This window comes from Saimiri boliviensis, chromosome 5, assembly GCF_048565385.1.
Source record: "Saimiri boliviensis isolate mSaiBol1 chromosome 5, mSaiBol1.pri, whole genome shotgun sequence".
NCBI lineage: Eukaryota > Metazoa > Chordata > Mammalia > Primates > Cebidae > Saimiri > Saimiri boliviensis.
In genome coordinates, this window is record NC_133453.1 from 74,890,028 (window position 1) to 74,915,784 (window position 25,757).

General features: G+C 36.5%; 1 protein-coding gene across 10 annotated transcripts in view; it reads left to right on the forward strand.

Annotated features, from left to right (window-relative positions):
- COBLL1 (cordon-bleu WH2 repeat protein like 1) overlaps window positions 1–25,757 on the forward strand; it is a 166,254-nt gene that overhangs the window by 58,839 nt on the left and 81,658 nt on the right. Inside the window, exon 1 of one of the 10 annotated variants that reach the window (XM_074399582.1) lies at window positions 11,068–11,465. The exons of 8 other annotated variants lie outside the window; for them this stretch is intronic. The gene's annotated coding sequence lies outside the window, so the exon portion shown is untranslated. Of the gene's footprint in view, window positions 1–11,067; window positions 11,466–12,186; window positions 15,651–25,757 lie in introns of those variants that run through there. One more of the 10 variants, XM_074399581.1, reaches the window with a different exon arrangement.

Consider the following 25,757-nt stretch of genomic DNA (forward strand, 5'->3'; position numbering starts at 1 on the left):
TGAAAATTTAATGTGAATGAGGTTAGAGATAAATGCTGTAAACACTTTGAAATGAGAGAATGTACCGTGAGATGAGAGAGAAAGGAAGCCTGAGAAGATCGCAGTGGTCCACTTGGATCTGTTTCCTCTGCTGCCTGGACTCTGGTCTTGCTAACTCCTTCTCATGGCCTGGTTCAGCTTCCCTAGAAAGAATTCGAAAATACCCACTTTTATCACAAGTGTTTGATGGGTTAATTGATTGATTGAGACAGAGTAATTCTCTGTCGCCCATACTGGAGTGCAGTGGCATAATCATGGCTTACTGGAGACTCCATCTTCCAGGCTCCAGCAATCTTTCTGCTTCAGCCTCCTAAATAGCCAGGACCACAGGTGTGTGCCACCATGGCTGGCTAATTTTTTTTATCTTTTGTAGAGACTGGATCTTGCTATGTTGCCCAGGCTCCTCTCCTCCCTTCCCCTCGGCTTTTCTCCCCTCCCCTTTCCTCCCTTCCCCTCCCCTCCTCCCCTTCATAATAGCTTGGAATATAAAAATAACATTCTATAAATATATCACATTAAATTTTAAGAAAAGTTTAATGTTCAAAATAATAAGTAAACCCACTGCAAGTATAGTTTTATCACCTATAAAATCAAAACTTCCCCAAGATACATTTTAAATGGTTATATTTAAAATGTGGTAACATCAATAGTTCTGCCTTGCTTTCCCATTTTTAAATATATAAAAGGAAATTAAGCCTTCAGTATGTGATTATCACAACTATGTCCTCTCCCCCTCCCCTCCCCTCCCCTCCCCTGCCCTCCCCTCCCCTCTCCTTCCCCTTTCCCCTTCCACCTCCCTGCCCCCTTCTTCTTCCTTTCTCTATAGGTTTTTACTCTGGTGCTCACCCTAGAATGCATGCAGTGGCACGATCATAGCTCACTGCAGCTTTGACCTCCCAGGCTCCTGTGATCCTCCCGCCTGAGCCTTCTAAATAGCTGGGACCACAGGCACGTGTCACCACACCTGGTTAATTTTTTTTTTTTTTTTTTTTTTTTTGTAGTAGAGATGAGGTCTCACTATGTTGCCCAGGCTGGTCTGGAATTCCTGGGCTCAAGTGATTCTCTCACCTTGGCTTCCCAAAGTGATGGAATTATGGGTGTGAGCCACCATGACCATCCTTCATCTTGCCTTTCTGAAAGACCTGTGGGATTTGGGCATTTATTCTTGGAACACTGCTGTAGAAGTTCAAAAAATACATAGTTGTGATAATCACATACTGAAGGCTTAGTCTTCCTTTTATGTAATATGTGAAAAAATGGGAAAGCAAGGCAGATTACTGAACTATTGATGTTATGACATTTTAAGTATAACCATTTAAAATATATCTTGGGGAAGTTCTGATTTCATAGGTGATAAAATTATCCTTGCAGTGGGTTATTATTTTGAACCTTAAGCTTTCATTAAACATTTAATGTGATATCTTTATAGAATGTTATTTTTATATTCCAATTGCTGTTATGAAGTATAAATCTTTGACCAGAAATCTACTTCTTGTATTAGTAATAGTCTTAAAATATCTGGCTGTTTTTATTAAAATTGTGGTAAAATACACAAAATACAATTTACCATTTTAATGTGTGAGATACAGTAACAGTACCTGTACAGTGTTGTGCAACCATCACCACTATCCTAGCCCAGAACATTTCCATTATCCCAAAATACTCATAATGCAGTTCTTCTCCATTCTCTATCTTCCTCAGCCCCTGGAATCTACTAATCCGCTTAAAAAAAAATGTGAATAATGTGATGTCACAGCTTGCAAAATAATGAAAATAAACTGGTTTGGTCTTTCTTGTTCAGTTGATATAAAGTAATGTTTTTCTATTTGGCTTGCTAGACTACTTTTTCAGTTACGTGATTTTTAAAAACATAATTAGTCTGGGCACAGTGGCTCACACCTGTAATCTCAGTACTTTGGGAGGTCAAGGTGGGTGGATCACTTGGGGTTAGGAGTTGAGACCAGGCTGACCAACATGGTGAAACTCCATCTCTACCAAAAGTACAATAAATTAGCCAGGCATGGCGGTACATGCCTGTAATCCTGGCTACTCAGGAAGCTGAGGCAGGAGAATCACTTGAACCTGGGAAGTGGAGGTTGTGGTGAGCCGGGATCGTGCCATTGCACTCCAGCCTTGGCAAAAGATCTAAACGCCATCTCAAAACAAAACAAAACAAAACCAAAAAAGATAATCAGCAGAGTTAATTTAAGGATGAGTAACTCTACTGTAGAATTTTAAATTTAAACATTAGTAATTTTATTAAAGGAGCAAATGAAACTCACAAAATTAAAAAGAAGTAATAAAGATCAGGCATTTTCTTCAACTTTCATAATACTGAGAATTAGCTGCAGGAATGAAGCTAGCCATCAAGGTTTTTCACACTTCTGTAATTTGTGGGTATATAAAATTGCAAACATAAAAGTAAAAGACAATTCAAAGTAACAGGGAATTAGAAGTGTTGGCTAAATAAAAAGTGTCCAAAGTTATAAGGATAAACAGTTCCATTTTTTTTTTTTTTAACTGAGTAGCCTTCTCTGAGGCTAAAGAAAAAAACACGATTAAAAGAAATGCATAGCTTGATTCCATTTTTAAGAATTCAACAACACATTAATAATGCTATTAGGGAAGCTTGTTTACAGATTTCTCTAACAAGTAGTAATAAGGTTGTTATATTATTGAGATTTGTTGAAAATCGATCTACTTTATTGGTTTTCTCTGTGTATGTGGTTTCTTTATGCTTTGTTTTGCTTTGAGCACCTTCACAGATAAAGCCTTTGAAATAAAATCCGGATCAATGTTTTAATTTGAGGCACATTTCAAATTAAATTTGACTTGTAGTTTAGTGGAAAATAATGTAGCTTCTGGAATCAGATGTCCTAAGTTCAAATCCTGCCTCCCAGGTGTATTACTGCCTCAACTAATTGTCTAAATAGTTCTTATCCTTATCAGTGAAGTATCTTGTAAAGTATCCATAAAGATATGTGTTTGTGGGGTGGTGAGAAAGGGGAAAGAGTATCTCAGCAACACTTCACAGAGTGCCTGTACAGAGAACATGAAAGCTTCTGATTTGACCATGATGATACCAAAGCATTCTTTTATCTAAAAATTAAATGTTAACCCAATGCTTCTCCAACTTGTTAGTAGCAATTTTATTTTTATCAGCCTTTCTCAAAAGTGTTCCAACCTCTCTCCACAAGTATATACATACTGTTATTGTGGGCATGGGCTGTCATTGTGCTGTTTTTGTCATATGGATATGAGGTACCTAAAAAATAAAAGGATTGGGGTTAAAAAAGAAAGTCTAATAACTTAAATCGATGTAAAGAAGATAAATGTTTGTTTTCTCTGTGTAGTATTCATTGTGATGTATGTAAAAGGTATTGAATCTTGTTTTTTGTTTTTGATTTTAAAGCAGTAAACTACTTTTATAATTAAAATTCAGCATTATGAAACTCAGAATATTGCAGAGGGAAACACATTACTGCTGTTGAAATACTGGAGGGATGTTTGTGTATTTAAAATTCTCCTTAAATATAAGGAAACGCCTTATATGCACATCTCAGGCAAGGTATTCTTAAAGGGTGTCTGTTCTAAAGTTGACTTACTGGAAGAGCAAATTATTGACTGGGAATTATATTTACTCCTTGCCCAGAGACCTCACAAGGCGACAGTAGTCACCACGAAAACAGCATTTTCACTTGTCTGTTGCTTATCCTGCCTTGTGGATTTCCACTTAGCCTGGCAGATACTCTGGCAGCACCGCCCAGGGCAAACATCATTTGGTTTCTAAATAAGGCATAAAGCTGAAAATACACAAAAGTGGAATGGTTGTGGAATAAATAGGAGCGCTGCAGCCCTTGTCCATTCTCTGTGGAGAGAGTATCAGCTGTGTCTTTGAGCTCATAACCCATTATCCTGAGATCCACAGGAAATAATCATCAGATCTTCAGTTAATGTTTAATTATTCATTATTGTCCAAGAGGAAACCATGCTAAAAAGATTGCTCTTGAAAAAAGCCATGAAAATCTCAAAACTTTTCCATGTGACTTGACTCAGAAGACTTAAAATGAATGAACATATATCTTTTAAGTTGGCCAACAACTTTTATAAGTTTAAACTTTTGTAAAAGGGATAAATTACATGGAATTCCTTTCATTCTCAGAAATGTTTACTACAAAGGCCTCTTATGTTCTCTTTTGCGGCATTAGCACCCTCAGTGTCAGCTATTTCTGCGCTGTAGGCACTGTCCTGAGGACCTTGGTTGCAGCAGTCCCCTAAGTAGCTCTTACTACTACCCCGTTTTACGAGAATCTAGGAGAATGAGGATAAGTAATTTGCCCCAGGTCACACAGACAGCTAACGGGGATGCCAGGAATCGGGGCCAGGTCTTCAGCTCTGTCTTGCTAGACTGCCTCACATTTAGCAAAAGTAAAACTTTGCTTGAATTGTGGGATAGCCAAGTTACATCATTATTTATCTAAGCTATAAAAGAAATAAAAGTGTATCCTATCGTATTTTTTAAATAGTTTAAAATTCATGAGGCAGACCTTTTTCTCATCGGGCCTCATCTCGGCCCTAAGTGCAGTATGAAAACATTCCCGCAGATGGAGGCCTGACCCACATCTCATACCTGCACATTCCCTACCCTCCCTTTAATGTTCTGTCTAAACTTGTGGAGTGCTGTCATCTTAAGTCTTCTGTTTCCTTCTAGATTCAGTTATTGGGACAGAGGCTGATGAAAAAAGACCTGAAGGAAGGCACTGGTCTGTGTGGTCTGACTTTTTGTTCAAGGGACTCAGAGAGAATGACCCTGCTGTAAGAAAACTGTCCTGCTTGGGCCTGGGAGTCTGCGGGAAGCTGGGAAGAATCCTGTGGAAATAGGCTCTGTGTTCTGGGAAGTGAGGTGGGTGGAGCAGGGCAGGGCAGCTCATCAAGGGCAAGGAGGAAGAATTCTGTACCTCCTAAAGCTTTCATGGAATTCTCTGAGGGATTCAAGACCTCATCAGTGTTGGTAAAGCCTCTTTGATATCATTCTTAAGGCTGAAGGGAGCAAGGAACCTCCTGGCTTTTCCTGCTGGAGAAGCAGAGGATTGGGATAGCCCAGATTCCTTCAGGTGATCAACAGAGAGCAGGACAATTTTGATGAAAAAATTCCCCAGGCAAAGATGATGACTCTGTCATGATTTGTACTGTTTATCCTTTCTCATCAGAGCCTGTGATCTATGGTAATATTTACATGTTTGAATCACTTTTCTGCCTAGAATATAAGAAAAGATCAATTTTCTCTACCCCTACTTAGGAATAGGAAAGTAATTTGGATAGGCAAAAACAATATGGATAGGAAAAAACAACAAACAAAAACAAAAACAAAAAACAAGCATTTGATCTCAATTGGAGAGTACAAAATTTAAAGACCATGTTTCCAATATGCCTCTCAAATTCAAAACTCCTGAATGACTCATATCCTATGAAGTCTTGTCTTCCTCCTGTAATTTTTATTCTGGTTGTGGTTGGTCTCATCATTTACTGAATTATCATAGTCATACACTGGGATTTCTCCTGGGTTTCCCCCTTCTCTTTGGTTAACCTGCGACTTGGCCAATAAATTTTGCTGACCCTATCACTCAAATATCTCCTCAATTTATTTATTTCCCTCTCTTCCCAGTGCTACCAGGGCTTGGCAACTTTTACCTGGATTACTGATCATTTAATTGGTCTACGTGTCCCTGGTCTTAACCCTTTAATCAATGCCTTTCATTTTCATTATGATATTTCCAGATGCAAATAAGATCATATGACTACTCTGTGTGACTGATTTTCAATAACCTAAATTCAGTATGGCCTACGAGGCCTTGATTGGAAAGTTGTCTTTTATGTCTCACTCACTCTGTTGACCGGGCTGGAGTGCAGTGGCATCATCTCGGCTCATTGCAACCTCTGCCTCCTGGGTTCAACGATTCTCGTGCTTCAGCCTTTTGAGTAGGTGGGACTACAGGCACATGCCACCACTCCAGATAAATTTTGTATTTTTTAGTAGAGACATAGTTTTACCATGTTGGCCAGGCTGGTCTCGAACTGCTGACCTCAAGTGATCTGACCACCCTGGCCTCCCAAAGTGTTGGGATTATAGGCATCAGCCACTGCACTTGGCCAGAGGAAAGTTCTTTGCCTTGGAGCATTAAGAGCTCTTTTCTCCCCTTGCATTTGCCGTTCCTCCCAAATATAACCTTTTCTCATGCACCCGTTCTCTGAGCTGCCACTTTATTCCCTCAGTCAAATAAAGTGGCATTCCCTGCCACTTTACTCCCTTGCAAACCTTCATGTCATAAAGCCTCAGTCAATGTTGAGTGCGTTTTTCCTGAACAGTCTGTCTGCTTTTCTCATGTATCTGAAGCTATCTATTCCTGTTAGAGGCATCCTGTTAGAAGACCAGAACTTTTTGTGGCTGTTATCGTTAACTCTTGGCCACTACGCATAGTAGCAGACAGCAGTGGTGACATCTAGCCACTGGCTTAGGGTTTTCAGTGCCATTTTCCCAAGGCCACATAGAATGCTGTGTTTAGCAGGGCAGATTATTTGACAACATAGAAAATTTTATGTAAAAATTCAGAGTTCTTATGTCTTCTGAAAAATTGGAAAACTTCCTAACACAGATTTCTCGTTTCCCAGAGTATTAATTAGCTAGATATGAATAGTCTGTACTATTGCTAGGCTTCTCTCCAGCTGGCTACAGGTACCCCTATGCCAGTTTCTTTTACACTTGACACATTTTATTTCTCTTTTGCCTCAGTGACACCTGTGTTAAGGATGTTGTTTTACACTCTTTAAAAGTTGCTTTAGGAAATCAAGCTGATACTAATGTGATTCATGAATGTCATTCATCTTAGTTTAGAAGATTGTGTTCTCATTTTTTCTAAGAAGGATCGTTGTGAGCATTCCTGCTGTTACCTACATTCAGGTATATAGCAGCAATTCTATGTTGCTCTCCCTTAATGCTGCCTGGAATCCTCAGGTGCATAGATGCATATACAGAACTTTTCAGAAGTCTAGGGCAGCATTCTTAGGAAGGTAACAAAGAAAATTTTAAAAAGAATCTTGGATTATACTATAATAGTTGTTCTGTCTTTAACAGTAATGATGTGTTTGTGTGTGCACACATGTGTGCGTGTGCATGCATATGTATGTGTGTCTCATTATTTAGTGAATTTTTGTTTTTCCTGGCATATTGCTTCTTTTATATTAGGTAAAATTACTTATTTTCAAATAAGTTAAGACCAATAGTAAGGTTTGTATATGCCACATACAGAACTGAAAAGACATTTTGAAAAATAAAAAAATTCAAGCTACAATTCAAAATTAAATTTTAACTAAATACCATATGGTATTCTGGATTAGATAATGGAACATATAAAAGGAATTAGTGGACAAACTGGTGAAATCCAAATACAGTCTGGAGTTTAGTTAATAATCACTGGTCTTAATATTAGTTTTGACAAAGCTATGTAAGATGTTAACATTAAAGGAAACTAAAGTGCATGTGGAACTGTCTTTACTAATTTTCTGTAAATCTAAAATTATTCCAAAAGAGTAAGTTTATTTTTAAAAATTAAATATCTAATGTAATTAGTTTTGTGTTTTTTCCCAAAGGCTCATGCCCTTTTTACATATATTAATCATAATGTTTTTCCAAAGACAGTTAACCACAATTTACATAAACATTTAAGTGGTCGAATTAGCAAAAAAGTGTTCCTCATAACAGATTCACTTGTTTGACAGCAAAGACTTACTGATTGCTTGTCAAGTGCCAGTCCCTGTTACAGGCAGCAGGAAAAGACTGATAAGGTGCCTCTTCTCAGTTTAGATTATGAATGGAGCAAACTTGGGGGCGGGGGAGGGGATGGGCAGCCAGACAAAATAAATTTCAAGAAGAAAACAGCAATAAATACTTTAAAAAGAATTAAAGTAGGGTGATGGGATAACAACTGGTACACTGCTGTACACTCGATTAAGAATCTTTATGCAAAGGTAATGTTTGAACAGGGATCTGCATGAGGAAAAGCATTCCAGGTCCAGGGAACAGTAGAGTCAAATCTCCTAAGACGGGGAGGGCTTATACATACCAGACCTCGAAAAAACACAGTGGGCTGATAAAGAGGACATGAGACCTAGACAGCGCTGCAGTTTGGGGCTTCCTTTAGCAGGATGAGGAGTTTGAAATTTATTCTGAGGTCTATGGGAAACATTTGGAAGATTTCAAACAGAGAATGAATTGATAGTTTACATTTTACAATGGCGCGTGGATGTTTTGTGGAAGAGATTGGAATGATGTCTGAAAGCAGAGGCAGGGAAGCTGTCAGGGTGGAGTGGGGGGGAATGGAGGGTCGAACTGGACCGGGGGCAGTGGGGCGGGGGGTGGTGGTTGTAGCAGAGATGAAGTGCATGAATTCAGCATCTGTTTTGGATTGAAAATGGAAGTGAGGGAAAGAGAGGAATGGACCAAGGTAAATTCCTAGATTTTGGACTGTAATGGGGCTGCGATTGAGGTGGGGGAGACTAAGGGAGGAGGGGTGAAAGTTCAATTTTGGCATTATCAAGCTTGAGATGCCTAATTAGGCAGCCAAGAGATTTTAAAATATGGGTAGTAAGACCCCCAAGTAGAATGATCCCATATAATTGATTATGCAACTTGGGGTATCTTTGAGGGCAAATGAGGAGGGAGCATTAGGGCACTAAAGACTACCAGCAGGTGCCAGGTACCGTGGCTCAAACCTGTAATCTCAGCACTTTGGGAGGCCAAGGCTGGTGGATCACTTGAGGTCAGGAGTTCAAGGTCAATATGGTGAAACCCTGTCTCTACTAAAACAAAAATTAGCAGGGTGTGGTGGCACATGCTTGCAATCTCAGCTACTCAGGACGCTGAGGCAAGAGAATTGCTTGAACCTGGGAAGTGGAGGTTGCAGTGAGCTGAGGTCATGGCACTGCACTCCAGCCTGGGCAACAGAGTGAAACTCCATCTCAGAAACACAGAATGAAACAAACTACCAGCAGGACAACAGAGGCAAACAGAATGTATTGCACATAGTAGTCTGTTTCCAGGCAAAGATTTTAGGATTGGCAACATCAAATATTTAGAGTGCCATGAAGAAATCAAGCAAAATAAAATTATGGAAGAATCCTGCTCTTTAGTATTTGGAGCACCGTGAGGGGCATTGGTGTTAATCAATATATAGGATAGTGTGGGTGGAGTTGGGGGTGGTAGCCCGATGGAATTGGGCTCCTAAGAAGCTACAAGGTAAGGAAGTAGCAATAAGAACTGTGAGTGCATTTTTTTAAAAAAGAGGTGGGATCTCTTTCTATGGCCCAGCCTGCAGTGCAGTGGCACAATCACAGCTCACTGCAACCTCAAACTCCTGGGCTTAAGCAGCCCTCCTATCTCAGCCTCCCTAGTAGCTAGAACTATAGGCTTTTACTGCCATGCTAACCTGAACATCTTGTTTTTTGAAGTCATTATTGTATATATTTAAGGTATACAACTTGATGTTATGGTAAACATATACATAGTGAAATAATTACTGCAGTCAAGCAAATTAACATGTATCTCTTCACATAATTACCTTTAAAAATGATACAGGCACCTGAAAACTACTCTTAGCGAACTTCCAGTGTACAGTACAATATTATTAGCCTCAATCCTCATGCTGTGCATTAAAGCTCTAGACTCATTCTTATGAACACCTTCTTAAAAATGTTTTGTTGTGGAGATAGATGTAGGTACAAAGTAGGCAGAGCTGTATGAAACCAATCAATGCTAGAAAGCATGTGCCAGTGACAGTTCTTGTGCTATTTTGAGCTATATCCTTATCAGTCAGTGTTACACACATGAAAGAAGAAACGATTTTATCAATGAAAGTAATGGGACGTGTAATTTTGTATCAGAGTTTCTGTCACGCATATTTGAATAGTCTGCATTTGATTCTGAACATTCTGGAAAAGTCTGAATTGCTGCAAAGATGCACTTTGATTTTATAAGAGGACTGACCATAAAATCTAGCTGTTTAAATTCCTCTACTTTCACATCAGGGTCTTTACAGTAGAATGTTAGTGGAAGTGAAGCTATGAAACTGAAATACCAGCTTCCATGGGCTGTATTGAGGTTTCCATGGTAGAAAATGATGTTTGCCCTGGACTGACTGGGAGAAATTTTAGGCCATCTACCGGGAAATTTACCTGTTTTGTTTTGTTTTGTTTTGTTTTTGTTTTTGTTTTTTTGACTTTTTACAAAATTAAATGACTGTTTTTTTTCTCTGAATTTTATTTTCATATACTCAGCTTTCTTCAAGCTATCATCCTACAAGTAATTTTAAGGTTTTAAAAAATATTATACAGATGTGCTTCTTAGCAATAAGATAAAAAATGATTAATTAAAATAATTATAGATTTTGTATATGTTGAGAATCTGCAAGCATTTAGAGCTGTATAAAGGAGACAAAAAATTGGATTATCCAGTTTTATAATTGCTTGATAAGCTGTTTTTAATTTTTATAATTTTTATTGTATAAAACACATTCTCTTCAGAAAAAGAGCCTGTGAAAGTGTTAATGTGATCATTTACAGAATGATTTGTAAGACCAGTGAATTCCTTCTTTTACATGCTTGCCAGAGGTAAGAAGTGCCTGGCGCTTACACATACATGACAAACCGTTGAGTTGGTAACAGAGCAGGGTAGTTGGTTCAGCATTCACTAAAAGTAAATAGCTAACGGAACAGTACCGTTTTATAGAGACTTTCTGGAACAGTTGTAAGTAAATACGTTTTGTAAAACTTTTAAAATAATTTAACCTTTCCTAATCTTCTGCTTTAAAAATATCTGTCAAACTATTATCACTCTTAAACATTTTAATATTTCTGAGGACTCTTTTTCTCTGTTAGAATTTTTGTAGAAAAAGCTCAAGAAGTTATTTTAATTTGTAAATTGATGCTTTGGAGAATAAATTATATAATTATTTTTCTTAGCACATTAAATATATATGAATAATTAAATATATATGCATGTTAAAGAAGAAAAGTTATTTTAAATATAATGCTTAATCCATTAAACTCTGTGTGTATAATATTAACTACTGCTGTTCATTATGTTCTTACTGGAAACACTTCCTACCCTTAAGACATGCTGAGGTTCCTTTCAAATTATGGTAAATATTTCAATAAACACTATGACAAATTACAGTCATCTAAGACTTTAGCTTTTACAAGGAATAACCTCTATCATTTAAAATATGAAAACCCTATAAAGCTGACTTCAGGTATTTGCTTTGGTTCCTTGACAGAAATTCAAACTAGAATTCAGCGTTTGGATCTCTAGATTGGCACTCTTTCCCCTGTACGATCCTGGCATGGGCCTCTCTGAGTTAACAACCCTCTTGGTAGTAAGTAACAATTGCAGTTAGTCAACTTACCTGCATTAAATTAAAAAAATAAAAAATCCTTTAGCACATGACCCTGAGAGCAGACCTTGAGTGTAATATTTACTCTGTCAGCATGAATCTTGAATAAGAAGGTTGTTCATGGACATTCTAAGTTGGCTGGTACACAATTACATACAGCTTTGCTAAACAAACTGAATAATGCAGCTTCACTCATCTCCGTGCTTGCAGTGCTGTACTTTCTGTACGATGTGTGCGCTAAGACATTGTTCTTTTATTAAGTAAGACATTAACTTCATCCCTCAAATAGATGTCTGGTATTATGTAATATTAGATGAATGTGAGAATTAGTCTTTTTATGTAAGATTAAATTGTGGTATAGAATATCTGGATACCCAAATACATCCTTTAATTGAATCTCGAAATGGTTTGTGTTGAAAGTTTGGTGACTTAAAAGAAAAAATTGAGTTAACATTGTCTTGTGGTATAAAGTAGGTCTTCTAACAGGCTAATTAGCATTTAAAGAAGTCTCCTTAGAAGAAGTGATAAGATTATTTAAAAAAAAAATGAAGAAATAATACATGTACTTAGGAGAGATTTCAGATGTTCAAATTATGAATCTACTTGCTATTATAAAATGTGAAAAATAGTCAATAGAATCATTGTTTTTTTTTTTTTAAAACAAGGGCTATATTTCTAATACCTTTTAGAAATCTAATTTATTAACTTATATAATTTGAATGTAGATTTCCCATAGAAATAAATATATGAGATTTACATTTTTCAAATTTTGCTGATAAAGAAACTTTATCACATTTAATGTTGACATAAACCAAAACAGCCACAAACTGCAATCTCACTATGTTTTACTTTAAAGATAATGTAGATAGGCTGGGTGTGGTGGCTCATGTCTGTAATCCCAGCACTTTGTGAGTATGAGGCGGGCAGATCATGAGGTCAAGAGATTGAGACTGTCCTGGCCAACATGGTAAAACCCTGTCTCTACTAAAAAATACAAAAATTAGCTGGGCGTAGTGGCGTGTGCCTATACTCCCAGCTACTCGGGAGGCTGAGGCAGGAGAATTGCTTGAACCCAGGAGGCAGAGATTATAGTCTTCAGCCTAGTGACAGAGCAAGACTCTGTCTAAAAAAAAAAAAAAAAAAAAAAAAAAAAAAAAAAAAAAAAAAAGATAATAAAGATAGTATCAAGTTACTATCTGTCACTGGTTAGTTGCTGCTAAGCACAGGCTGTGAGGATTAACAACTAAAGAAATCCCCTTATTCATGTAGGCCATGAGGTCAGATGATCCAGACTATAAATAGGCAAAGATACTGATGTCATTAATAAGGAAGAGGAGAAGGCACCTCTCCTGTCTTGTTTACTCCCACTATGCATATGTTCTTTAGAAAGCACATTACTGAATAATATGGAAAAGGAAAAGATTAAGGTGAGTAATAGAATTGTTTAATATAAACTCATTATACATTCAATATTAAGAGTATAATTATATTCTGTTTTCATGTTTGAAATAATTTTTAGAATTGGGTGGCTTTTTTCTAGAGTTTTGATGTTATATAGCTATAAGTTGGATGCCTTCTTATCACAATTTATTCTTGTCAAAGGAAAATAGATAGTAATTTACAAAGACACATTCAGTAATGGCACATAAACCATATCTGTGGTGATGTACAGTTAGAAACTCATGCTTTCTAAACCTGTCTCCACCTGTTCAGAACACCGTGACTCCTACTGACCCATTTTTGTTTTTTTAACTTGAACCTGTTGTCAATTATGTCATGAAACTCCCAAGTCATGCGGACAAATCCATTTATGATTCTAGTTGAGGTCACTTCTTTGTTAAAGGTTTTCATTTTTTTTGCAAAATGTACATAAGTTTGAGTTGGTTTTGTCTAATAAGAGTGCCCTAATCATACATTACTGTAGTGCCTGAAACGAAACATAGTACACAATTTTTTTTTTTCCAATGAGAAACTCTAGGAAACAATTGAAACTGTTGGTTAAACAACAAAATATTTAGATGGAATATCAAATTGATTATGTATTACATGTGTATTGTTTGCTTTGTTTAGGATTACTAGAGATGATTTTCAAAGTTTCATGCTGTTGATAGGAAAAACTTAGGTTGTTGGTCAGAGTCATCTGTGGTTTCTTAAAGTGCACAGCTATCTCATCAAATTCATGAATATAAGCAATGCACTCTCAGTGATACAGAATTCATTTTGCTTTTGAGATAAAATTTTTATATTTTCTAGCTTTTTAATAAGAAAAGTAGTAGAAGGCAATTAGCAAAATATTACAAGAGTAACATGAATGGTGCTTATGAAATTGAGGACAAAATATAGAACATAGTGATCTTTTTGTGAGATTAGTACAATAAACATATATTATTTTTATTTTAGGATCAAAAATTAATGTGTAAATTAGGATTTTACCTCCTGTATCTTGACATTCATAATAACTGGACCACACCTATAATACCAGAATTCTTGTGCTATAAAAGTTGTTTTAATGGCTTTGATATCCAACGGCTATTTTCGAACAGTCTTTGCTACAACATTGAGTTGTACTGACCATCACTGTTACTTGGCGTGTTATATCTGCCTTTGTTTCTAGGTCCACCTATTTCCTTAGGGAAAGTTTGTATAAATGAGACTACTGTATATTTCTTTGTCATTTCCTTTTCTTGTTTCTGAGAGGAAGAATTGCAATGGATTTTACAGTGTTTATACATGAAATCAGCTACCTTTCTATGGTACTGAATGATGGTATTGTGAGGACCAGTAGTAGTATTTTGTTTGTTTAAACTAGGCAGATGAAAACATTGTTTGCTTTTCAGAATATGGGTAATTTTGCTTTGTTTGAAAAGATTTAATATAGTTATACAGATCATGAAAGCATAATTATAATGAATTAGTCTTTAGTATGCATATATCTAATGGTTTTCTTATGATGAGTTAGTCGTTTTTTTAGTAGATGTAATTTCAGAGAAAATATTTATAAGAGGTTCACACAATATATTGTGTGTTCAGATTTATTTTATTTTATTTTTTTGCCTTTGCTTTCAATTTGTCACTCTTATAAACAGAATTTTAAGATCTTAGATTGATGTTTCACTGGCACTGGGCACACAGATAGGGCATACAGTAACAGAATGGCATAGGATAAAGGAAATGGGTATTTGAAATGAACTTCCCTGAGTTTTAAACCCAGGTCTGCAGTTTACTGACTGAAAATGAGTTAGCTCCCTTCTCAGGAATTTATGTCTTGTCTGTAAATTATACACAAAGCAACAACTCACAGTGTTGTGGTAATAATTAGCTTAATGTATATATAGTCTCCTGCACATTGTACCTTAGTAAATTTGATTATTTATGTTTTTATGGGTGCTTCAGAAGTGCTCATTTGTTGACCAAAGACACCGAAAGAGAAAGAGAGAACAAGGTAACATTTGGGATTTTTTATGGGTAGTTGATGAATATTGTAAAATAATAAACTGTTGGTTCTTTGAATGCAGGGGTTGTACTTATTTCTTTACCCAAAGCCAGCATAGGTGCTTAATAAATTCTTGCTGTGGGGGTACATGTGGCAAAACTCATGTTGCTTCCTCTCCTGGTGTAGCGTTCTTTCTTGTGCATTGCGTCCTTTAACTTTGTGCAATTACTCTTTTTAAAATTGAGACAGAGTCTCACTATGTTGCCCAGGCTGGTCTCAAACACCTGAGCTCAAAGAATCCACCTGCCTTGGCTGCCCCAACTGCTGGGATTACAGGCATGAGCCACTGCATTTTTCCCAATTACTCTAAATGAGCCACTTTTAATAATCTGTAATTTGACTTTTTTCACAAACAGGAATATAAAATATATTCTTATTTGCTGATGATTGGGAAAAATATATATAAAATGACTTATTTGGGAGAATTTTCAAACCACCAGTCTGAAAGCAAAAGGCGAATATCTCTTTGATGGATGGGAAGAAGAAAATGATTTTCATAGAATATAGATGTTTAGCAACCCTACAGGTTGGTTTTGTTTTTGTTTTTTGAGATGGAGTCTCACTCTTGTTGCCCAGGCTGGAGTGTAAAGGCAGGATCTTGGCTCACCGCAACCACTGCCTCCCGGATTCAAGCGATTCTCCTGACTCAGCCTCCTGAGTAGTTGTGATTACAGGTATGCACCATCATGCCCGGCTACTCTTTTTTTGAATTATTAAAGAGATGGGGTTTCTCCATGTTGGTCAGGCTGGTCTCAAACTCCCAACCTCAGGTCATTTGCCCGCTTCAGCCTCCCAAAGTGCTGGGATTACAAGCGTGAGCCACTGCGCCCAGCCAAGTTGGTTATTTGTATACGTTGTTAGAAGATAACCTGAATGTTGAATGGCTAAGGATCATTTATTCTTTATGCAGGTTCTTGTTTCCTATGAATCAGGGTCAAATGGTGAAAGGAACTGTTATTTCACATTGACTATATCAGACATTTTAACCCAGCATGCTTTTAAGACGTGAGATACTTTTTTCAAAATTAGGAAAACATTTGAACACATGATAGAGTATCTATCTGTGTATCTGAAAGAGAAATCATTCTTTCAACTATGTTTTATTGAGCATCTTCTTTGTTCCATTAAATATTCTAGATGCTTCAAGATCTAGCATGAAACCAGACAGTTAGGGTTCCTGAACTGAGTCAGCTTCCATTCGCTAATATGAACTTGCTAATCTGAAGTAATCACTACTCAGAACTGTGAACATTTACAGTAAGCCATTTGCCTATTGTTGCTTGTATGGAAATATTTAGTGTGTAAACAGATTTCTTTGCTTAGTGTGCCATCGTGTGCTTGCAATAAAAATTTACCTAAAAATAGTTAAGGAATTAGGAAGGCCAGTGCTTTCATGGATATTTTTAGATATGTCTTTTGTCTATATATATTGCTTATCTTTAAATTTCATTGTGATTTTTTAATTCTGATGATAGTAATAAAATTTACAGATTTTTAAAATTTCTTTTTATCAAATTATTTACTAAGGGATAGATGATAGGAGGGATTTAGCTAATAGATGTAAGATGGTTCTGGATCATTTCTTCCCCAGATAAGAATCCCCAAATAAGAGGGATTATTTCTATAGAAAAATAAAAATAGTTTCTGGAAACCATGCTTATATATTTATATCTTAATTCAAAGGTGTCCAATCTTTTGGCTTTCCTGGGCCACACTGGAAGAAGAAGATTTGTCTTGGGGCACACATTAAACATAAAATGCACTAACACTAACGATAGCTGATGAGGAAAAAAAAAAATATCTCATAATGTTTTAAGTAAGTTTACAAATTTGTGTTTGGCCACATTCAAAACCGTACTGGGCTGCATGTGGCCTGAAAGTCACAGGCTGGACAAGCTTGGCTTATATTATTATTTTATTGAGAGAATCATTTGTATTATTTCTGGTGCATATGATCTGATCCACAGTATTCTCGTTTTCTACTGCCTTTCTTACAAATTGTGTAATAAATTAAGGAGTAGCAGATGGCTTCTTTTGCTTGGCCTGCACGTGTTTTGATCAACTGAAAAAAAAAATGAAGTTTTAGGTCATGATTTCCTAAAGGTTTGTCAGTGTACGGATCCAAGTTCTCCAGCAATCCTGTATGTAGTAATCTGTAGAAGTTCTTAAACTTCAGTCAACAAACTTGGTCAAATAAAATTTTCAATCCCTCAGTAATACATGCCGAATGTCTGTTCTTTGCACTGTTCGGTGCTAGGACCAGTAAATGACTCTCTAGTTTACCTGCTCATGCCAGTTATATTTTTTTCAAAATTTTGTTTTACTATTTCTTAACCTGTTAAGGCCTGTTTTTACAAATTCTTATTTTAATAATGTGATTTAAAAAATATTATATACATAGAATGCAAAAACAGGAAGAGCTGTTTCCATAAAAGCAAACTTAAATACTTCAGAAAGAATCTTTGGTGAGCTACCTACCCTCACCAAAAAATTATGCTATTAAATTGTAATTGAATGAGACGACTAAAATAATGAAATAAAAATATGAAATAAATGAATTTACATGTAAATTATTTTGCAGATGTATTGAAATCTTTCATTTACTTAGGAAAGGCGAACATCAAAGGCAAGCCTTTGTATGCTGTGTTTGCAAGGACAGGATGAAAATCCCATCAGTGGGTCCATTTGCAAAAATAAAGCTTTCACTCTACATCAAAGAGCAGTGAGTGAGTTTACATCTGTGCATTTTAAGTCAGAATGTGTGAGGTTATATGAACTTTTGATTTCCCACTTTACCTGACCTTTTAATAACCTGACTAGAAATATTAGAGGGTTTTGTTAGATTTGCCTCTCTTTTTGATCATTTTTCTAAATCATTAATACCAAACTATTTTTCATAAGCTAATGCTAGTATCTCTTCTATCTATGTGTTTTAAAACTCTGGTGATTTTTCCCAAAAATGAACTTATTTAAATGTGAGAAAAAAATTAAAAAAATAATCATGCAGTTTTATGATTGAGTTTAAAAGCATACTTTTGAATTGCCCATCGTTGTATAAGCAACATTTGGAATAGAATTCCATCCCTCTTTGTGTTTAGGTAGTGAAAGCAGTATATAAGTTAAACACAATTATGCTGTGTTCATTGTACCAACTTTATATATGTTAGTTTATTCATTATCCTTATGATAGACTCAACATTTATACTAAACTATTGATCTGTAGTTGAAAGAAGAGTGGCTTAATGGAAAAGCAGAGGCTTATATAGTTCTTAAACTGTTTTAATTATAATCAAAATATTTCTTGGATAATTAATTTTGTGTCCGAGGCTGTGTTCTTGTGTAATACGGGTGTGGCTTATAGTTCTTGAATATCTGTTGGTCTTTCATGAGTAAATTATAATTTTAAATGCCAGTGACATTAAACTATTTCCATGTGCATTGAGGAATGCAGGAAGAATCAGAGAGTACTAGGAACATACTATTTATGCTGTGAAGTCTTAATAAGAATGACATCCTGTATTCGTTCTAGAACTACTATAAAGAAATACCTGAGACTGGATAATTTAGAAAGAAAAGAGGTTTAATTGGCTCACAATTCTGCAGGCTGTAGAGGAAGCATGATGCTGGCATCTGCTCGGATTCTAGAGAGGCCTCAGGAAATTTACAGTCATAGCAGAGGCAAGTGGGAGCCAGCACTTCACATTGCTGGAGCAGGACGAAGAGCAAAAGGGAAGAGGTGCCACCCGCTTTTAAATGACCAGATCTCACAGGAACTCAGTATTGCAAGAATGGCACGAAGGGGAAATCTGCCACCACGATCCAATCACCTCCCACCTGGCTTCACCTCCAATACATTGAATTGGGGAATACAATTCAACATGAGATTGGAGCAGGGACAGAGAACCAAACCATAACACATACCAAAAAGGGTATATGCAAAGACTTCTGTGTGAGTGTTCATAGCAGCCTTATTCTTAACAGCCAAATAGTGGAAGCAACTCAAACATTTATTAATTGGGGAATGAATAAATGAAATGTAGTCTATTCATACAAAGGCATTCTGTCAGGGAATAAAAAGTAACAAAGTATAGATGTATGCTGCAACACGGGTAAACCTGAAGAGCTGCTTCAGTGGAAGAAGCCAATCAGAACGCATATTGCATGATTTCATTTATATGACATGTCCAGAAAAGCAAATATAGAGAGACAGAAAATACATTAGAGGCTGCTTGAGGCTGGGGGTTGGCTAGGGTTAGAGCCGAGATGTTAGAAAGAAAAAATTATGATCATATTTAAAGCACAAATAAGAAGTATTACAATGAAAAGAACTTCAGAGATCTTTCAGACAGCCTTTCATTTTATAGATGAAAAGGCAAAAGTGATCTTCATTTAGTAGGTCAATATTCTGAAATGTATTTTTCATTAGTTTTAGTAATTTCTTTTGTTTCTTTGTGTTTCAATTATTATTTTGTTCATGTATACCGTAGAACAAAAGATTTTATGTTTTATATTAGTAATTTTCCAATAAAAAAGGAGTATTCATTACTCACTTTTCACCCAGCTTTAAAACTCACAAACCCTTTGCCAATTTTGCCATAGCTGTCTCCACTTTTTCCTCTTTATTCATCTCAAGAAAATCCACACACAGCCATTTGACTCATAAACATTTTGTTATATATTTGTCACTGATAAGGACATTTAAAAATATCTTCTATGGCATTGGCGTATCTAACATTTGGTGGTAATGTCACTTAAATCTCTCATTCTGTACAGGGTCTTTCCCGCCCCCTTCTTTTTGTTCCTACATTTTGATTATTGGGTTACTGAAATTGCAGACTATCCCTCATTCAGCATCTTGCTAATACATTCTTGCGGTCGTGTTTATATTGTTTTTCAGTCTGTTTAATTCTTTGGTTAGAGTCATAGTAAATGTTTTAGATAAGAATACTTTATATGTGGTATTGTGTGCTTTCCATTGCAAGATGTCATGAAGCATATTATGTCTGTGCAATATTTAGTGATGCTAAATTTGAAAAGTGGGTTCAGGTGGTATCCATCAGATTCATTTATTATGTTCCCAGTTAAATTCTCACCTCATGGCTTAGAGTTCATTGATGAATGGTTGCTTAATGCTGTTTTTGGACAAATATTGAAACCAATAATTTTCTAATTCTTTTATTACTTCTGCATTTGTTTAAGCTAGAATTCTTTAAAGGAAACCCTTGTTCATCAAATGTTGTATTTCTGTATGAACTGTTTTTCAGGCAGTATAAATGCTTGATTAATTCTGTCCCTACATTTTCATAATGCTGAGATGTCCTACCCTTGCAGCCTTCATAGTGACTAGTTTAATTACATGGATTTTTTAAAATAAATGTTAAATTTCAGTGCAATGTAGTCATTATTTAAGTGTTCAAATTATCTCATCTTAGGCCAGAAAGAGGTCCTTCCAGTTGCCTGTTGAGTCCTTTTGCCATGCCCTCAACAGTCTGTGATAACCTCGATGATCCTAGAACATTGTGTTTGCCAGAAAGGTCTTATATGTTTTTTTGGCCCACACCTGGACTCAGCCATTTTTTCAAGGAATCCTGGTTCCTTTGGTGGAAAATGTGTTTACAGACCATAAGTACATGCTCTTTGCTACTGGGTGGTGACTTTCAAGTGGACAGCTGGATAATATGCTTTTTTTTTTTTTTTTTTTTTTTTTTTTTTTTTGAGATGGAGTCTCATGCTGTCACTCAGGCTGAAGTGCAGTGGCGTGATCTAGGCTCACTGAAGCCTCTGCTTCCTGGATTCATGTGATTCTCCTGCCTCAGCCTTCCGAGTAGCTGGGATTACAGGTGCCTGCCATCATGCCCTGCTAATTTTTCGTATTTTTAGTAGAAATGGGGTTTCACTATGTTGGCCAGGCCAGTCTTGAACTCTTGACCTCATGATCCTCCTGCCTCAGCCTCCCAAAGTGCTGAGATTACAGGCATGAGCCACTGTGCCTGGCCAATATGCGTTTTTGAAAGAAAAAAATTATATTCATACTAATATATTCAATCAAATTTAAAGTCACAGTAATTTTATTTGACCCTAATTTTATGTTTATCTCTTCTCATTCAGAAAATATTGACCTCTAATAATATACATTAAGATATTTTACAATTATACAAATAATAATTTCAAAATAATTATGTTAACATTACTACTAATAATAAGACAACTGGGCACAGTTTTAAAATTCTTAAGTGTTTTTGTCTTTAGAATACATCATAGTAGGAGCATATAAAAAAGAAAAGCTAGCTGGGTGTGGTAGCTCATGCCTGATAATCTCAACACTTTGAGAAGCCAAGGCAGGAGGATTGCTTGAGGCCAGGAGTTCAAGACCACCCTGATAAACATAGTGAGATCCTGTCTCTACTAAACAAAAAAAATAGCCAGATGTGGTGGCACATGCCTCCAGCTACTCAAGAGGCGGAGGTGGGAGGATCTCTTGAGCCCAATGGGCTGAGGCTGCAGTAAGCCACTCTTGCGCCCCTGCACTCCAGCCTGGATGATAGAGCGAGATCCTGTCTCAAACAAAAAGAAAAAGGAACGCTTTAAAAACATATAATGGTTTTAAAGACAAAATTTCAAGATACGTTTGTAGAAATCTAACTTTTTCCCATATTCCTTTCCTCCCACATAGATAATCGTTTTTATTTTTATCTTGGCATTGTTTCTGTTATATTCCATATAGCACCCCATCCACTTTTTATCAAAGGATAGTATAGTAAAAACACTTATTTATTTTATTTGTCAATATATTCCAGACATGAATGTATATGATCTTTTTCATTCCTTTTCATGATTGCATAATACTTTATCAAGTGGATGTACCATAATTTGATATAGTCTACAATTCATGGTTATTTGGTTTGTTTCTTGTCTTTAGTTTTCAAAAATGGGTCAAGAACTAACATTACGCATAAGCCATGAGCTGATGTGTCTCTGTGATAACGTTCTGGTGGTAGGATTATTGGGCCAGAGGGTAACTACATATTTGATTGTGTTAGCTATTGCTAAATCTTTCTCTGTAGGGAAAGTTTCTCCATTTTTGTGTCCCACTAGCAAGGTATGAGAGTGCTTCTTCTCCCAACCTTACCAATAGTGTGTGTTGTCAAATTTTTGACATTTTTTCAAACCTGACATGTAAGAAGTATACTTTTGCATAAAACTAAGGATTTTAAAATTGTGTAGTAACTTTATCAGAAATGTGACACTTTATGCCAAGAATCAGTGAGCTTTTCCTATAAATGGCGAGACAGTAAATATTTTAGATTTTGCGGGCTCTAAGGCCTCTGTCACAACTACTAAAGTCTGTTATTGTGTGAAAGCACTCATGCATTATATATAAACAAATGAGCATGTCTGTGTTCCAGCAAAACTTTAATTTTTTTTTAAAGGGTGATAAACTTAACTTGGCCTGTAGGCCACAGTTTGTTCACCCTTGCTTTATGCCGTTTTTAATAATACCAACAGTTTAAAATGATCAGATACTATTACCAGGCTACCTAGTTTGTTCTCTTATAATACACTATACATTTAATATATTGATTAAATGAGACAGCTGAGACTCAGCTCAGTATATGTTGCATTGATACTAGAGTTGAAGTATACTGTCTTGTAAGGCAGCACTCTTTCCTAGTTCCCCACTACCTCTCCTGCTTGGTTCAGGACACTGTATATGGATCGTTTCATCTATGGTGTAAGACAGGTGTCCCCAAACTACGGCCCGCGGGCTGCATGTGGCCCCCTGAGGCCATTTATCTGGCTCCCCCGCCACACTTCAGGAAGGGGCACCTCTTTCATTGGTGGTCAGTGAGAGGAACACAGTATGTGGCGGCCCTCCAACGGTCTGAGGGACAGTGAACTGGCCCCCTGTGTCAAAAGTTTGGGGGCGCCTGGTGTAAGAGATGCTACTACTGACCAAACCTACATTGAAAGTACCTTGAGTTGTTACAGACTTGTCTTCCTTCAAACATACATGCTCAGATGACTTTTATTGTGCCCAGTGATGCTCACTTTTTTTCTGGCTCAAAGTTGGCACTGTCACCTGTGGCTAAGCAGCATGGTCAGGTTAAATAGCCCTGTAAGGAAGGATTAAGCCTATAATTAAAGATTCACTTGAGGCCAGTATTAATCAGCTGAACTATTTGAGCGTAATCACATAATGACCATAATTTTTCATCCAAAAGAACTTATTTATTTATTTATTTTTCCCACAGAGCAGAAAGCAAGCGAGCTAGCATTTTGGAGGTTATAGCAACTGTTTAAGTTAGAGATTAGCAGATTTTCAGAAATGATATTCTGACTTTATTTATCCTCTAGTTGCATTGCTACTTTTCTTATGAGATTGCTGGGAGATCATGGGAAGACTGTGATTCATTCTTTTGTGATAAAATGTAAAAAGGGCCTGGTAGGTACTTGGCACAGAGCTGCCTCACGTAAATGTGAAAATTGTGTATCTGGATGTTCCTGTGAAATCTTCTTAGGAGGGAATTTAAACAAAGATTTGGAAACTTCTTGGGTTTTAACCCTTACTGTGTTGTATGTGGAATAATATTTAGGCTGATCTTTTCATGAGCTATATCACACAAAGGAAACTTTAAACTCAACTACCGTGATGCTTATTTTTCTCTATGATTTGCCAACAATAATTATTTCATAGAAAAGCATAAAGGCTTATGATAGACATCTGACTATGTGATGCTTGTGTCTTATTGAGGATGCATTTTTCCTACACACCTTTGTTTTGAAAGCATGGCTTTCTATGTCCGTATTTTCACTTCTGTATTGATATAATATCAGATTTGTTATGACTAACAGCATTTGCATTATTAAATAGATCCATAATGTCATTATATATCTTTTGTTGTATCTTCGGGAATCTCTTGACTCAATTATGTAGTCCATGAATGAAGTCTTGTGTGGGTAGGACTTCTTTAGTAGTTAGCCATTAAATAGAACAAGAGTTATTGATGGGGATCATCATTTTTCTAATATCTTTGCCTTTATTTTAGTCCAGTGGTTCTCAAACTGCAATGTGCTAGATTAACAATGTATGCTATCTGGGCACCATATGCAGGTTTAATTTAGCAGGTACAAAGCAGGGCCACCCAAGCAAACCTGTATTATGAACAAGTTCCTTAGGTGATTCTAATATCATTTCTACCAAATTTTGAGATTTGCTACCTTAGGTATATTTTTGTTGTAACTTATAATTTTTAACTAGTTTTGTTTGAAAGAAGTTATAGAAATAGTGCAGAAAGTTTCTCTGTGCCCTTCCCCTAGATTTCCCCCAATAATAATATCATATATAATGATAGTATGTTGTCAAAACCAGGGAGGTGACATTGATACTAATGCTATTAACACAGGTACAGACTATATTCAGATTTTATCAGCTTGTTGCATGCATTCTATAATCTTCATTATGTTTGTTGATTTAGGTTTATAGTTTTAAGAAATTGTGTCACATGTGTAGATTAATGTAACTGCACATTATCAGAATACAGAACTCTTCACCACCTCAAACAAAATCCCTCATGTTAACCCTTTATAGTCTCATCATGCCTCCAGCTTTGGCTGTCATTGATCTGTTTTCTGTGACCTGAAGTTTGTCCCTTTGAGATTCTTACATAAGTAGAATCATACAGTATGTAACTCTGCTAGACTATCTTTTTTCAGTCAGCGTAATGCCCTTGAGATCTGTCTGAGTTGAGTGTGTCAAAACTTTGTTGATTTTTACTGCTGAGTAGTTTTCTGTGGTATGGATGCATCACAGAATTTTTTTTTTTCTTTTCTCCCACGGGAGCACATTTGGGTTGTTTCCAGTTTGGGCCTTTATGAAGACATCAGCCATAAACATTTACGTATTGTGTGAATGTAAGTTTTCACTTCTCTTGTACAAATACAACGGAGTAGATTACTGGGTCATACGTTATGTGTATGTTTAGTTTTATATGACACTGCCAAATTGTTTTCCAGAGTGGCCTTCACCATCTTGCATTCACATTATACAAGTCACATGTGAGATAGCCAATTTCTCCATATTCTTGTCTATACTTGACATTACCAGTATTTTAAAATGTAGGTGTGTAGTGGTTTGCATCATAGCTTTAATTTGCATTTTCCTAATAGATAATGTTGTTGAACATCTTTTTGTATGTCATTTGTCATTTGTTTACACTCTTTGGTAACGATTTTAAACCTTTTTTCTGTCTCATGACTGGATTCTTTCTTTTGTTTTTTTTTTTTTTTTGAGACGGAGTTTGGCTCTTGTTACCCAGGCTGGAGTGCAATGGCGCGATCTCGGCTCACCGCAACCTCCGCCTCCTGGGTTCAGGCAGTTCTGCCTCAGCCTCCTGAGTAGCTGGGATTACAGGCACGCGGTACCATGCCCAGCTAATTTTTTGTATTTTTAGTGGAGATGGGGTTTCACCATGTTGACCAGGATGGTCTCGATCTCTCGATCTCATGATCCACCCGCCTTGGCCTCCCAAAGTGCTGGGATTACAGGCATGAGCCACTGTGCCCGGCCCTGGATTGTTTCTTATTGTTGAGTTTAGAGGGTTCCTTGTATATGCTAGACACATCTTTTTGCTGGATATGTGACTTGCAAATTTTTTCTCCCAGCCTGTGGCTTGTGTTTACATCTCTTTAATAGGGTCTTTCACAGAATAAAAGTTTTTAATTTTTGATGAAGTCAAATTTTTTGATATATATATATATATATACGTATATACGTATATATA